Genomic DNA, 15,761 nt, shown 5'->3' with positions numbered 1-15,761 from the left:
GAGTCCGCTCTTCACATCAGGTAGCCAAAGTATTGGAGCTTCAGCTTTAGCATCAGTCCTTCCAGTGAATATTCAGGGTTGATTTCCTTTAGGATTGACTGATTTGATCTTCTTGCTGTCCAAGGGATTCCCAAGAGTCTTCTCCAGCACCAAAACTCAATATTTTTAGTTTCAGTGCCCCGAAACAGTCATTTGCATTCCTAACAAACGATCATTTTCATATACTCTACAGTATTTCAACAAAATGTTTACATAGTGCAATGGTTGTTCATGACACAAACGAAGAAAAAAAGGTGCTAATTTATACAAATGTGTGACAAAGAATTACCATTTGCCATTAGAAATATGCCATGTGACTTTTCACTAATGCATGCTGCCTAAATGAAAAAAAAAAAAAGCAGTCAAAATTCCAAATGGTGCTGTCATGTTTGAAGTTGCAGCAATACTGGTGGGTGATAGAATGTGATCTTGAGATGCAAAGCTGTGGGTGGCTGACCTGGAATTTGAAAAGATCCTCTGATACTTGAAATCATTTCAAGGTTAAATGGAAAATGTGCGTGAGGATTATCTGAATCCTCCTTTACCTGGATAATGTATAAAGAAAGATGACGTGGAGAATAGACCTGTACACGAATGTGTCACTGTTAGAGAATCGTTCTGAGTGTGTTCAAATTGCCGGAGAGCAGTTTGACCATGTGCTTCTTTAAGTAAGCTGCTATGGATTTGAATATTGTAATTTTGTAATAAATAGAGATTATTAAGGGCTGACCTTTGTTTGAAGTACTTATGTCAATTTAACAGTCTCTAAGAAATTTGGTATAAGGTTAAATTCATACATATACTGAAAATAAAGACAGAAACTGTTTATTCAGGGACTCTTCCAACATCTGTTATTACATTCTCACAACAACACTTTGAGGTACTTACAATTAATCTCATTTTACAGATGAATAAACAGAGGCCCAGAGAGGTTAAATGAAAAAGCTAATAAGTGGTAGAGGTGTGATTCAGGCACAGGTCGATTTGATCTCTAAGGCAATGTGCTCCCTCAGCCACTCAGCTACACTGAATACTTTGCTAGAACTCTTTTCATGTTTCTGAGACAGAAACTTATCTGACCTGTAGGGCTTAAAAATGACTGTGTTGATTACAAGATAGCAATATTTAATTCCACGCATTTTCATTCCTTTAAAGGAAAAAAAAATCATCCATTTGCAGCTGATTGCTTTGCCCTTTGTGCATCTGTTTTGTGTGTGAAGGTTTATAGCATTATATTGACTTTCTTCATTATCTAAATTTTATGCACCTAATGATACTTATTAGTAGGCCTAGTGACCTCCTTTAAAATTTTTGCAATAAGGATGCACCCCAAACAATTCATCCAGGCAGATTTTCATTGGTAAAATGCCTTCAGTGACCAAGCTGAAGCCATATATACTCATTTATGTGAGTGCTATTCTTGCAATTACTGTTGGAATGACAGTTTCTCTGAGGTATTTGAATGATGCAACTTGTTCAAGTTTAATGCCATCTATTATGAACTCTGCTGCCTGCTGTTAATAGCTGGAAGGCATTGATTTTGTTTTCTGCTCTCTTATCTCAAGCCCATACATTTTGCTTGCATTATTGACTCTTCTGATCATTTCATGCACCATGTCTTTAGAAGATGTATAAATCAATGTCAGCCATGAAACTTAAGTTGTTTATTAGGCTGCCATGTAGGTTTACACCTTCATGAAAATCATCTAATGTGGTCGGTGTCAGATGTTTCAAACAATTGTTGGCCAGTCTGATGGAAGAGGACAGCCTTGGAACATGTCACCCCTAGAGTAGGAAGGTTCATTCAGTTATTTATTTGGGTCACATATTATACTTGACTGGATGCACTTTTTAATGATGTTAATTAACTTCTTCAGGGTGCTAAATTAGTTTAGAACTGCTATGATTATAGCATGACATAAATTGGACTCTCTTTTCTAAGAGATGCATTTGCGTTTTGCAGAGCAAAAGGATATTTTGTACTGAATTAGTGCAAATGAAACCACATTGCTTACATTTGAGTATACTTGATAGAAGACCCATACAGACTTCAGATCAATTTCACACTTAAATCAGAGTCAGAAAACAAGTGCAGAAGCCTGAAAGCCTGTCTATCATTTTATACAATTACTGAGTCCTTTATCCAGAATCCAAAGAGCATCGAATTGCACCCCTAATCCAATAAAAAGTGTTTTTCATAATTAAGGCAATTATGAAATGCCTTGCAAAATCCATTCTTAAGAATCAGCTTCTAAATGCTTCCTGTGCATAAAGCAAATTTTGGATTAGTTTAGACTTTCTATTCTTCCTTAATTTTTACAGTGCTTTCGATTCATGTCTGTTGGTCCCTTGTTTAGGATTTTGCAGAGCATTTTTCAAATGTGGAGATCAGTTCTCTTGGTACGGGAGGCGCAGAGTTGCACATGGCAGCATTACTCACACCAGTTTCTGGAACAGATGCGAATCCAGTAATACAAGGTGGCTAGTATTTCCACTCATGTGATGGGTGGCGGGCTTGGGAAAGTGTCTCTCAGCAATCAGTCATATGGACCTGGCCAAGATCTCAAAACCCTCCCAACTGGTTAAAAATTAAATTCAGAAACATGGCCATAAGATTGCCTTTAAGAATTTATTGCCTGGATATTTTTTGATTCAATTCATAACCAAAAATAAATACAAAGAAATTTATTATTATTATTTGGTCATGCCGTGTAGCTTGTGGGATCTTAGTTCCCCGACCAGGGACTGACTGAACCTGGGTCCTCGGCAGTGAGTCCTAACCTTTGGACTGCCAGGGAATTCCCAGGAAATTTATTTTTTAAGTTATACATTTGTGTGAGAGGTGCTGTGTTGAGGCCTGAATCGCACCCCCATAAAAATATGAACCTCAGAATGTAACTTATTGGAAAAAGAGTCTTTGTAGAGGTAAGGATCTTAAGGTGAGGTCATTCCGGGTTGGGGCAGGTTCTAAACCAAAAGATAAGTCCTGAGAATAAGAGAAGAAAATGCAAAGGGAGGGGAGGGAAGCGAAGAAGAAGAAGATGGGTAACAGAAATGCAGAGAGATGAGGGCCATGTGGGGATGGGAGGCCGAGACCGGAATTGTGCAGCCCCAAGCCAAGGAACACAGGAGTTGCCAGCTGCCCGCAGAAGGTAGGAGGAAGGCAGGAAGGGGTTTCTCAGTCAGAGCCTCGAGAGGGACCCAGCCTTCTGACACCCTGATTTTGAACTCTTGACCTCTAGAGCTTTGAGAATATAAATTTTTGTTGTTTCAAGCTGCCGAGTTTGCGGTACCTTGTGATGGCCCCAGGCCTCCAATCCATGCCCCAGCCACTTCTGTCTGATCTGCAAGTGTTACCTGCTTCCTCCTTCCCATTCAGGAGTCTGCCCACCATGCCCTGCACCCGTGTGCCCTTTCTTCCTGCCTCTGCCTGCTGAGGGCCCCCATGCTTCCAAGGCCAGTTCATCGTCCCCTCAACCGCTCGGTTCTGATGGCTCCCTCTTCTCTGAACGCCCACAGCCACCGTGTCTATATCCAGCGCGGTGCTGCCCACGCCCGCCTTGTATTGTGTTGTACGTATATGCTTCCTCCCTTAATGTTTGGAAACATGCCTTGTTCAGCTTTAAATCTGCTAGAATGCTTAGCACAGACCTTCATCTATAGTCAGGCTTCAAAATATGTTGAATCTAGTTGCATGGCATCATTTGCCATGAGACAAATTCTGTTTTTGTTTCACAATTTGGGTATGAAATTGTGTATGCAGAAAAAATTGAAGCCATGGGAGAAGTAATTTCAACAAAGCCAAAATTCGATGATTCTAAAAGCAAGTGTGTGAGAGCTGCTTATATTTCAATATGTTTTTGAATGAAAATATGTTGTTCAACGGATAATTCCAAGTCCAAATATTTTCCTGGGGAATATGATGTAGAATCATACTTACAGTTGGGGATACTTAATTCACTGTGTTAATCAGTATGCATTTGACTTCTCTATTTTTAGTCGTATTAGTCACTCAAATATTCTTCTGAAATATATTATCCTTGCCTAATAAAAATGCTGCTCAAAAAGTCTTCATTCTTAAAAGCCCCTTATTCACATCTAGTCAATTTCTGATCGTTTTGTTTAGCAATTTATTTTTATACTTTTGGAAGTATAGCTTCTTTTTAAAAAAAAATTTATTATTTTTTGGCTTTGCTCTATCTTTGCTGCATAGGTTCTCCTCTAGTTGCAGTGAGTGGGGGCTACTCTCTAGTTGTGGTGGGCGGGCTTCTCACTGTGGCATCTCTTGTTGCAGAGCATGGGCTCTGGGAGCACAGGTTCAGTAGCTGTGGTGCATGGATTTAGTTGCTCTGTGGCATGTGAGATCCTCTTGGATCAGGGATTGAACCCGTGACTCCTGCATTGGCAGGCAGATTCTTAGCCGTTGACCCATCAGATGAGCCCTTGTTTAGCAATTTAAATAAGATAAAGTATTGGAAAGTACTCTCAGAACTGCTACATGCAATACACATTAATTATGAAATTTGAAAAGTAGTTTTCAAGTCTGAACTGCCAAATTTAAATCAGTGGCTGACGACCTTTAACCATGGTGCAAATCCTCTTTTTGTATCCCATCTCTATCTGGTACATGCTTTCTGGGTTTAGGCCCTTTCTTGCCATGCCTGTGTGTAGGTAGTCTTGCTGCTACTCTCTCTTAATGTCAGATTTTGGTGGGGAGCAGCATACTTAGATGGATTGTCCCAACCCAGGGATTGAACGCAGGTCTCCCACATTGCAGGCAAGTTCTTTACCAGCTGGGCCATCAGGGAAGCCCAAGAATACTGGAGTGGGTAGCCTATCCCTTCTCCAGCATATCTTCCCAACCCAGGAATTGAACCAGGGTCTCCAGCATTGCAGGCAGATTTTTTACCAGCTGAGCTATCAGGAAAGACTTAGATGGAACAAACAAGGTTTCTGGCTTGAGATTTACATATGAATGCTGGGTCACATTTTAGCTAATTGTATGTCTGTCACCAAATCATTTAGCTCAGTTGAGCCACAATTTTACCATCTGTAAGCATGATTAATAGTATCTGCATCATAGCACTGTCATGAGGGTTAAATTGGGTAAAATAATATCTGTAAAGTGTTTAGACTTGGTCTTGGCATATTCAGGGTGCTCAGCAAATAAATTGTCATCATGATTTTGTTGTGAATGATCAAGAATTAAACCCTCTGAATTTATTTAATTCATTCAACAAATATGTATTGTTGTAGGCTTTGAGAATACAACAGAGATGAGACATGGTGTCTGCCTTTTCAGGTGGGAGCCAGATGTTTAAATAGGTTGAAGGAAGTCTGAGAGAGAATTGAACAGTATGATGGACACACGTTATAACCCAGCCCATTCAGCTCAACTCTTTCTGGTTCAGTTCAGTTTAGTTGCTCAGTTGTGTCCAATTCTTTGTGACCCCATGGACTGCAGCACACCAGGCCTCCCTGTCCATCGCCAACCCTCGGAGTTTACTCAAACTCATGTCCATTAAGTCGGTGATGCCATCCAACCATCTCATCCTCTGTCGTCCCCTTCTCTGCCTGCCCTCAATCTTTCCCAGCATCAGGGTCTTTTTGCATCAGGTGGCCAAAGTATTGAAGTTTCAGCTTCCACATCAGTCCTTCCAATGAACACCCAGGACTGATCTCCTTTAGGATGGACTGTTTGGATCTCCTTGCAGTCATAGTGGAATGTCCATATATCTTTTTCTCCTTTCTGTCCCCAAATTCAATTAAAATGGCTGCAAAGGAGTAAAAATGGGTAAACCCACAAACAGAAGGAAGATGAATGGAGACACCAGCAAAGGAAAGAAGCCTAGAGCTGCAGCTGAATGAGCAGAGTAGAGGGGAAAAAAAAAATCCCAGGTGCTCTCAAGAGGGAGACCTTGAGGAGCAAGCAACCCAGATTGAGGAGGAGGGACATATTGAGGATTCGAGACGGGACGGCAGGGAGCAGAGAGGCACCAGGCAGAAACCCTGTATATGCAGCGGTGGGATTCCTTGGGTCCTGCCCCATCCCATGCATCCGGTTGACAAATTCGACAGGCGGGGCATGAGAAATTTCTATTTTGGACAAGTGAAACCAGAGAGAATTAGAATTTACTGACAAGGAATATGGCTTCCCAGGTGGTGCTGGTGGTAAAAAACGCACCTGGCAGTGCAAGAGACGTAAGAGACGTGGGTTCTATCCCCGTGTTGGGAAGATGCTCTGGAGGAGGGCATGGCAGCCCGCTCCAGTGTTCTTGCCTGGAGAATCCCATGCACAGGAACCTGGTGGCCTGCAGTCCGTACGTAGCAAAGAGTCAGATGTGACCGAAGAGCCTTAGCACAGCGCAGCCCAGGCACAGGGGAGGGCAAGGACGGAGTGGGTAATTCAAGACAAGGAATGAAGCGAGTGGCTGTAAACGACCTCTGGTTCCCCTCCCCTGCTCTGTGGTTAATACTAACACGTTAGAAGTCAGGCATTTTATCCTAACCTCCTCTGCCCCCACTCACTAAAAACACACACCCCAAACCCAACTGGGGCAGAAGATAGATTCTTCTCTGGAGAAACAATATGACCATAAAGAAAAGACTTTTACATATCGACATTATGTTAGTCTAATGAAAAGATTATATTAATAGCCCATCACACTCTAGCGAAAACTATCCAGTAAGCCCAATCCAGGCAACTAGAACTTCCACTTAGATTTTTTGGGCTTCAGTTGTAAATACAAGCAGACAGCCAAGAATTTCTACTTATTTGAGAGAGATCTGTGAAATGAGAGAGACTAAAACAAAGAGAAAAAAGGAACTTTAGAGGACATTGATATAAGGCAGGAAACTGAAAAAAACATCTAGAAAACTAAAATTAAGTTTAGTTCAGGAAATAGGGAGAGATACTGCATGTATAAAGGAAGAATAGGAAACTGTGGAAAAGGAGTAACCAGAAAGGATGAAATGCTATTGGAAATTAAAAACATGATAGGTGATATAAAATCCCAATAGAACGATTGGAAGGTAAGCTAGAATTCTCCTCCAACTAGAACAGAACAAAACACCAAAAAACTACGAGATGGAAAATAAGAGAAAAGATAAGAACTGAAAGATTGATCCCAGAGGTCTAACCTGTGACTGATGAGTTCAAAAAGCAGAGAAGAGTGAAAGGGTAGCTGAGAGAAGTGTTAATGAACTAGCAGTAGAAAATTTTCTACAACTGTAGAACATAAACCTTTCAGTTGAAAGGGCCTATTGAGTATCCATCATAATGAATGAATAAAGAATGAATAGAGGTGGTTCATTATGACATACCAGGATACAGGGAAAATGAGTTTACAGAGTTAAAAAAAATGTATTGGGAATCAGAATGGCATTGCATTTCTTAACAGCAATACTGAATGCAAGACCTGCAAAATTCTGAGGGAAAATAATTATCAAATAGGAGTCTGTCCCCAGCTAAACTATCTTGTCATGTGTGAAGGCAAAATAAAAGAATTTCCTAATGTAAAAGATTAACAGATATATGTGTCATATATATATATATATATATGTATGTATTTTATATATAGCATATATTTACACATACAGAGATTAAAAAAATTTTGACTATGTTGCATGGCATGCAGAATCTTAGTTCCCCAGCCAGGGATTGAATTCCTGGTTTTATATTTGTATTCCTCTTGGTCCAAACCTTTTCCTTCTCATTCCAAATATAACCCACATGCTTTTATGTTAAGCATTCTCTTGCTTTTCCTTATCATTTTACTACATGTTTATATTTCTGAACAATATATCATCAGGAGGACAGGAGGCTCTGGGTGGAAGGGTGTTAGAAAAAAAAAAACAAATCATGATGGCTTATATGATAATTTTGAGCTTTTTGCAAATAATACTGAGGTGAATTTTTTAGATCTGATGAAATGTGAAAAAAAAAAATTAATAGATGCTTAGAAAACTAAGCAAATGAAAAACAAGGAAACCACTAACTCCTGTCTCTCATTTTTCCTATTTGGAAAATGGAGTCGTTGGAGGGAAATAACCATGTGTTTCCAATCTGTCTGCCTGGTCCCTCACCTTTTGCGGACATTCAATACATGTGCATGAGTAGATAGAATGAAAATTGTTAATGAAGACATAGTCAAACCAACAGATAAACAAGCCTCCTTTATGTATCAGTGTATGCAATTATTCCTATAATTTGGTGGTAGTGAAGCTTGTGTCTCCTGAAAAATGGTATATTTTAGTTTATCAGACAACAAATACTTATGAGTTTATGAACTTACATTTTTTTTTTTTTTTTTTTTAATTCAACCAGAAACTTACTGTCTTCTAAAAACTCAATCCACAATTAGGGTGTTTTGTTTCTTGAGATTTTGGTGACTTCCCTGTGGTGCCTATTTTCTGAGTGTGTATCTGTGGGGACTTCACCAGATCTGTATTGAAGCTGGTGTCCTGTCCTTCATAGATGATTTAAATTTGCTTGAGCCAGATATTTGGAGGGCTTGGCGAACCTGGGATCCTTTTAAAATAAGAGTGCTGTTTTCCCAGAATGCAGGTTGTTTTAATTTTGAAATCCAAGCTCACCTGAGGCAGGTTTCTTTGTGGTTAAAAATTTGCAGGGAAGTTTTTTTTTTCAGCTTTGAAGTTCAAGATATAATCTTACTTGTGCTGTCCTAGAGAGTGGAGGATTTATTTTTGGTTTACCTGTGTTGAGTATACAGCCCTTTGGCATTGTATCTTTATGTGGGGTGGAGTGTGTACCTCCTATTTTATGTTCCATCTTAGGCTGTGTGTGCTATTCCAGAGCCCCTTGAGGCCTCGAAGACCAAGTTAAGTTCATCTGGTTTGCCTATTGACATCAGTTTGAGAGGCAGTTTTGGGGCTCTGGTCTTCATTCAGAATCCGGCTGTGACCTGGATTTTTGCTTCTGAGAATTCCTTACTTTCTTATCAACTCACTGATGCAAGTTAGAAGATGGATTTTATATTCCATTAAGTATTTTTAGTCGTTTGTAGCAAATAGTTTGGCTAGAGTATCTAGTTCACTATACTCCTGAAAATTTAAGGCAGTGCTACTCTATATCAATGGATATTCTTACAATACACCAATCAACAATTCATCCTTTATAGAGAATTGAACAAAAGAAAATGAGACTAAATTGCAAGCCCAATTAAAAGTTCTATGACTAAGAGGCTGATTGGACTCTGGCCAAGCCAAGTAACTAAGAGGAGTTTAAATATCTCTCTGAATATTTAAAAAACTGAAAGGGTAACAAAACAGTACCTGCAGTCATTTATCTTGTTTGATGAAGTCCTCCTTTGCCTGAGGCAGGAGGCTGGAAAAGATGACCTCTTAATGCCCTTTGAGTTCTGTCATTTTATTATATTTGTGAGAAACAGAGCTAAACTTTCAGAACCGTTTTTCACTGTGAGTTTGTGAAGTGATATTATGCAACTGGGCTAGCTTCTATCTGTCAATTTCAACTTCCTGCAGTGAAATTTCCAGGTACTGAGTTTTACTCCACAGGACACAGATTTCTTTTTCTCGTGATTTGTCAGTTTTCTCAGGCTTTCCAAATCATATCCAAAAATGTGTAAAGAATGGTTCCCTCTGTCTGTATCCATAGGGATTCCCTTTGACTTTTCCTAGATAAGATAGACGAAGCATCAGAAATAACGAAATCAATTTTCCATTAATAGTTGGTAGTGTAGTAAATGCAAAGATTAAGGGAAGGGGAAATACTTTTAGTATTCAGAAAGATTTTGTCATTGTCACGAGTCACCAGGGTCTTTTTGTGAGCTGACTGACATAGAAATGTGCTCATCGGGGGTTATTCATTGATGTAGAATTTGATGTCTGATGCCTTGTTGGTCCCCCAAATTTACCACTGTGTGAGAGACGGTGACTGTCTCTTTCAGCCCTGGCTTATTAGGACAAACGATAGCCATTGTGATGATGACATATTTTTCTCAGTAGATTCTTGACTCTATAGAGTTTTGATTTTAGAGAAAAAAAAAATGCCATCACAGGCAACTTTCTTTCTTTTTATCTTTCTTTGTTATGGCAGCCACATATTATTTTATAACTGAAAAAAATCCCAGAGTCAAAAAGAAAAGACGGTGCTCATTCAGACCTTACTTTTGAGGGAAAGAGGAAGGCTAGATTGTGGATCCAGTGAGCTAACTTACAAGTTAGTTTGGCATTTTCTGTTTGTTTTATATAGTTTTCCCAGTGTAGGGGGAGGAGTCACTCTGGGCCTATTGAGCAATTTTACTTACTCATTCCTTAGAAATTCCTGAATATGAGAGGAGCAAGGTTAAATCACAGATGACTCTGAATCCTTAGGGAATCCAGCTGGCTTTCACTCTTTTCAAACATAGAATCTGAGCAGTTTAAAGAGCTGTGGTGTGCATGCACACCACAGGGGCCCCCCGTGGCTGTGGACGGCACTTGGCAGATGGTCCTAAACTGATGCCACGGTCCTCCAGGCCAGCCCATGGGTCCCTAAGACTGCTCGCCTCATCTGTAAAACCTTTTGAGTCCACATTCCTCCTTTGTGATTGTTTATTTTTACTTACTGATGATATGTAAGTATTGCTACCATTGTTGTTCAGTCGCTCAGTCGTGTCCCACTCTTTGGGACCCCATGGACTGTATAGCACGCCAGGCTCCCCTGTCCGTCACCAGCTTCCAGAGCTTGCTCAAACTCATGTCCGTTGAGTTGGTGATGCCCTCCAACCATCTCATTGATACCTAGATGTTTTATTTATTGTAAGATATACAGAAAATATAATTATCATCAGATGAGGGAACAAAAGAAGTGTAAAAGAGAACATGTAGGGTATTTTCCCACACTCTACTGGATGGATGCCGTCCCCACCTTGCATGTACCTACTTTGGAGGACGTCAAGAAAGGATACTTAAAGACCTAAAGATGATCAAAGAACAACTAACTTCTGATGTTAAAGAAGCGAACAGGGAATTTTCTGGGCAAGTGTGACCTGATGCTACTCTTGACAGAGGAATATATGAATAGTGTTTGTCTGCCTCTATTTCTTTTGGGTTTCATGTCAGGTTCATAGCAAACAGTGTTAGAGAAGGGGGGAAATAATGAGATACCTAAATTATGATAAAAGGAAAATAAGAATCTCCCTAATTAATTTTGCTCATCTTTAGAGATCACAAGAAAGGAAATGAAAGGTGGCGGGAGCAGGCAGAGGGAAAATCTTGCAAATTCTTCAAATACGAATGAGATTCTGTGATAAACCCTCACTTTCGGGTAAGCATTTTAATGGATCCCTTAATTAGCTTTTCTGGAGTGTTCACTGATGATATGCTGGAATAATGATCCCCTGTGCTCCAAGTGTCTAGTCATTAGCTTGCAAGGTGACTGAACATACTAATGCATTTGCCTTTTAGACAGTTTAAGCTCATGTTCCTGTGATAAGGATCTTGCCTTTTTTTGGCTCAACCATGGAAAGACATAGGTGGGCTGGGTTCTCTCAGAAGGGCAAGGACACTGAGCCAGTCCCCATGTAACTCCAGCTCCTAAAAGGGGATTCTTGGGGCGGATCTTTCTGGAACTTTTCCCATGCTGCCTGCCACTTCTGTCCCAAAGCTTTGGCTCAGCATTTATAGGCATCCCCTAGATCTGGAATTCATTCTAGTTTAGAAAATTAATTACCTCTTGTCACTTTTATCAGTAGCATCTTTTTGAGCATGCAGCTTTCATGTATGTGTATTTATGCTGTACTTCTAAATGGTGCATTATTTTTCCATTTTATTTCTAAGGCATGCTTTCTACATTCATGGTTGCAGGTCAGACAAGGTGAGGAATAGGTTAGGCAAGGTGAGTGGGTGGAAACTGGGAAAGTGCTTCAGCTCCCAGCTGAGCAAGCGACTTGGCTTTGCACCAAGCCCATAACAAACTGGGCTCGGATCACCTCTGATGGGCCCAGCCTGGTTTGGTCCCAGCATGTTACTACATGCTGGTGTATGCAGCCTTTTGCGTTGCATAACTTCTTCTTGTGCCCCTGGCTGAAAGCAGCTAAACTGCAGATAATTTATTCAGCATAAATTATTGCTAACCTTAGCTGGAATAACGCACGCTTTTGATCCTCTTTAGATATGGAGCCGATGGGGGATTGGCTGGCTACAAAGTTTTCCCTGTATCTTTCAGTTAAATCAAACTCCAGATCTTGAGGACATCTGATATTCCTCAAGGACATTAAATCTATAAAACTGGTGCCTGAATCATATGCTAAAAAAAATATAATTCACAGTTTGTTTTGTTAGTGTGAGCTATCAGTAACGTTTTAAACATCTAATTACATTTTTCACTTAATAATTCATTCCTGTATAATTAGAGACAAGTTATGCAACATGCTTAGGTTTTCAAATGTGGACATCTTCTTTAAGTGTTTTACACCAGTATCTATGAGATGAAACATAAGAACAAATGCATATTTAAAAAAAATTAATGCTCAAGTTTTGTTTTGTTTTTGTCCTGGCACAGCCTCTCTCTAGGCAGTTTTGATGAGGTGTGTTTTGAATGGTAATAAAAGTTCCAACCTGCCCAAACTACGTATTCTTCACCAGGCAGTTTCAGGGAACTCTTCCCACTGTGCTTGCTTTTAACTTCCCTCCAGGTAGACACACTTTACCCAAAAAGGATGATTGTTTAGGTCAGCAAGCAACCTTACCAAGGGATTTTGCACACACCAGTTGACAGTGTGTGTGTGTGTGTGTGTGTGTGTGTCCAGTCAGAGTTCAGAATTCCTGGTCCAGTTCCGATGGCTCCACATTACACTCAACTCACATGGAAGCCTGGAAACAAGTCATGCTGTCCGATTGGTGAATGTTGATCCTAGTCATGTAGGGAAAATAATGTCTGGTTTTTAAATTGAAAATGTAGCACTTCAATGTGGTAAGAACAATTCAAACACTGCCAAAGGGCATATAATGAAGATATGTAGATCTTCCCACCAGATCCCAATCTCTGGTTCTGTTCCGTGGGTAACCACTCTCCCCACATTCTTGGGAATCCTTTCTGAAATAGTCAGTGCACATACCCATTTTATATGTATGCGTCTCCTTATTTTAAAAACACCCAAGGGGCATCCTGTCTGTACTGTTTGGCTCCTCACTCATTTCACTTATCTGTCTATCTCAGTGTGGTGCCAAATTGATCATGCATCCTTTCCACGTTTGCACAGCCATGCACTCTTTAGATGAGTCACACTTTATTTACTTATGTTAAATATTTATTTGTTTGGCTGCCTGGGGTCTTAGTTGCAGCCCGTGAGATCTTTCACTGTGGTGCACAGACTCTCTAGTTGTGGTGCACAGGCTCAATAGTTGGGATACAGGCTTAGTTGCTCTCTGATATGTGGGATCTTAGTTCCCCAGCCAGGGATCAAACCTGCATCTCTGGCATTGCAAGGCGTATTCTTAACCACTGGGCCACCAGGGAAGTCCCAAGCCATACTTTCTAACTCATCCCTTATTGCTGGACATTTGGCTGCTATTACAAACAAGTCTGTGCATATGTTTTTGGGATCAGATGTGAATAGATCTGGGCTACCTAGGTGGCTCAGTGGTAAAGAATCCACCTGCCAACACAGGAGACACAGGAGACACGGGTTTGATCCCTGAGTGGGGAAGATCCCCAGGAGGAGGAAATTGCAACTCACGTCAGTCTTCTTGTCTGGCAAATCCCATGGACAGAGAAGCCTGGCGGGCTATAGTCCATGGGGTCACAAAGAGTCGCATGCACATGAAAAGATCTAGAGCATGAATTACTTGAAGCAGATTTGTTTGGTCCAAGGGGATATATAGCTTAATGTTCATAGAGGTTGAAAAATTGCCTCCGTAAGATTACACAATATAAGATTGTAACAAAAGTAGGCTCATCATTTCCAAGGAATACATCCAGACCCCAGTGTCTCCAAATCTCAGAGCAACGGCCGCTGAGGTGGGAAGGCCTGGGCAGGCAAACCTTCTGTCCTGCCTGTTGAGCAGGTAGCATCTGTGATTTACACTCCTGTAAAATGCTTCCCATGTATCATCTTCTTAAATCCTCAACACACACTCACGAAGCAGAGATTTTTATCCCATTATAAATCACTACATGATGCCAATATTTGGGATCAGTCAAAAATAAATGAAAGCACAAACGTTTGACTTGTGCTTGCCCAGGATCTCTTTGTAATTGAAACCCTGCACATGGCTTACACAGAATATTCTAGGATCACTGTGAAGCATAGGTAAATTCCATCATTATGTGTCTCTGTAATACTGGCAGTGAAATGACTTAGGAGCAGCACACTTGCATTTTAATGCTACTTGAGATCTTGATAGACATAAGCATGTTCAACCCAAGCCATTTAGGTTACAGTCCAGGCTCAACTCAAATCTGTGACCTATTCAACTTTCCTTTAAGGTGGCAAAGCATGCTTGACAAAGAAGAGCAAAATTCATGATTAATTCCAATGTCTGTAAAACGAACGCATCCAACTGCACCTCCTGTTTATTTATTTGTTGAGGTATTAGGGACATTTTGTATTGAATTAAAATACTTGATTATTGAAAAGTCTTAAAGTGCACTGTATAATGATGAATGGGAGAAAAATCCATTGTGCATGGATGTGTAACCCTTATCAGATGGGTAAGAGGACAGGAAATGTTTAATGGAAATATTTCACAACCTTGTAAAATCTTCTCCATGGGTGACCTCAGAGCACCCCTTCAATGACATACAGGCATCCATCACTTCCTTGCTTATCATCATAGTCATGTGAGTTACAGGCCATGTCTGTTCATTACTGCTTTTATTTGTTATGTTGTTTTTTTGTGCCTGTGTGCATAAGGATGGCTGATCCTGTAAGCTTCCGACTAGTTAATGACCATCTAGCTGGTTTTGTTTCCTTCTAGTTAAGGAGAGTAGACTTGGAAGGCAGAGCATATGGATTTGAATCATGGCCAGTAATTATTTGTGTGTCTCTGGGCTTCCGTCTCCTCATCTGTAAAATGGGATCTTGATATTAACTATCTCATAGGGTTGTAGTGAGAATTAAATGAATTCACCATGGAAATCTCTTAAACTAGTTCAAAGCCCATCACTTAAAGTATTACTGGTCTTTACAAAAGCTTCCTGTTACTATAACTAAGTCCCTTTCACATGAAAGCACTGTACTCAACACTGTGAAATAAAGAAAAAATTTAAAATGAGAACGTCCTTGTCAGGACGTCAGTCAGTCTAATTTGAGAAGTATATACCAGGTGCTATGAGAGAATAAGGAAAGGAGAGATTATTGTTGAGTGTGTGGCTTCTTTTTAAAGGTTTTTTTTCTTTATTTATTTTTCAGCTTAGTTCAGTCGCTCAGTCATGTCCAATTCTTTGCGACCCCATGGGCTGCAGCACACCAGGCTTCCCTGTCCATCATTGACTCCCGGAGTTTGTTCAAACTCATGTCCATGGAGTTGGTGATCCATCCAACCATTTATTTATGTTTTAATTGAAGGATTATTACAATATCGTATTGGTTTCTGCCATAAATCAACATGGATCAGCCATAGGTGTACACATGTCCCCTCCCTCTTTAGCGTCCCTCCCACCTCCCAGCCCGTCTCACACCTTCTAGGTTGTCACAGGTCACCTGTTTGAGCTCCCTGAGTCAAAGAGCCAGTTCCCACTGGTTATCGATTTTATA

Source organism: Cervus elaphus, chromosome 26 (genome assembly GCF_910594005.1).
Source record: "Cervus elaphus chromosome 26, mCerEla1.1, whole genome shotgun sequence".
Taxonomy (NCBI): Eukaryota; Metazoa; Chordata; class Mammalia; order Artiodactyla; family Cervidae; genus Cervus; species Cervus elaphus.
Note: the sequence above shows the minus strand (reverse complement) of the source record.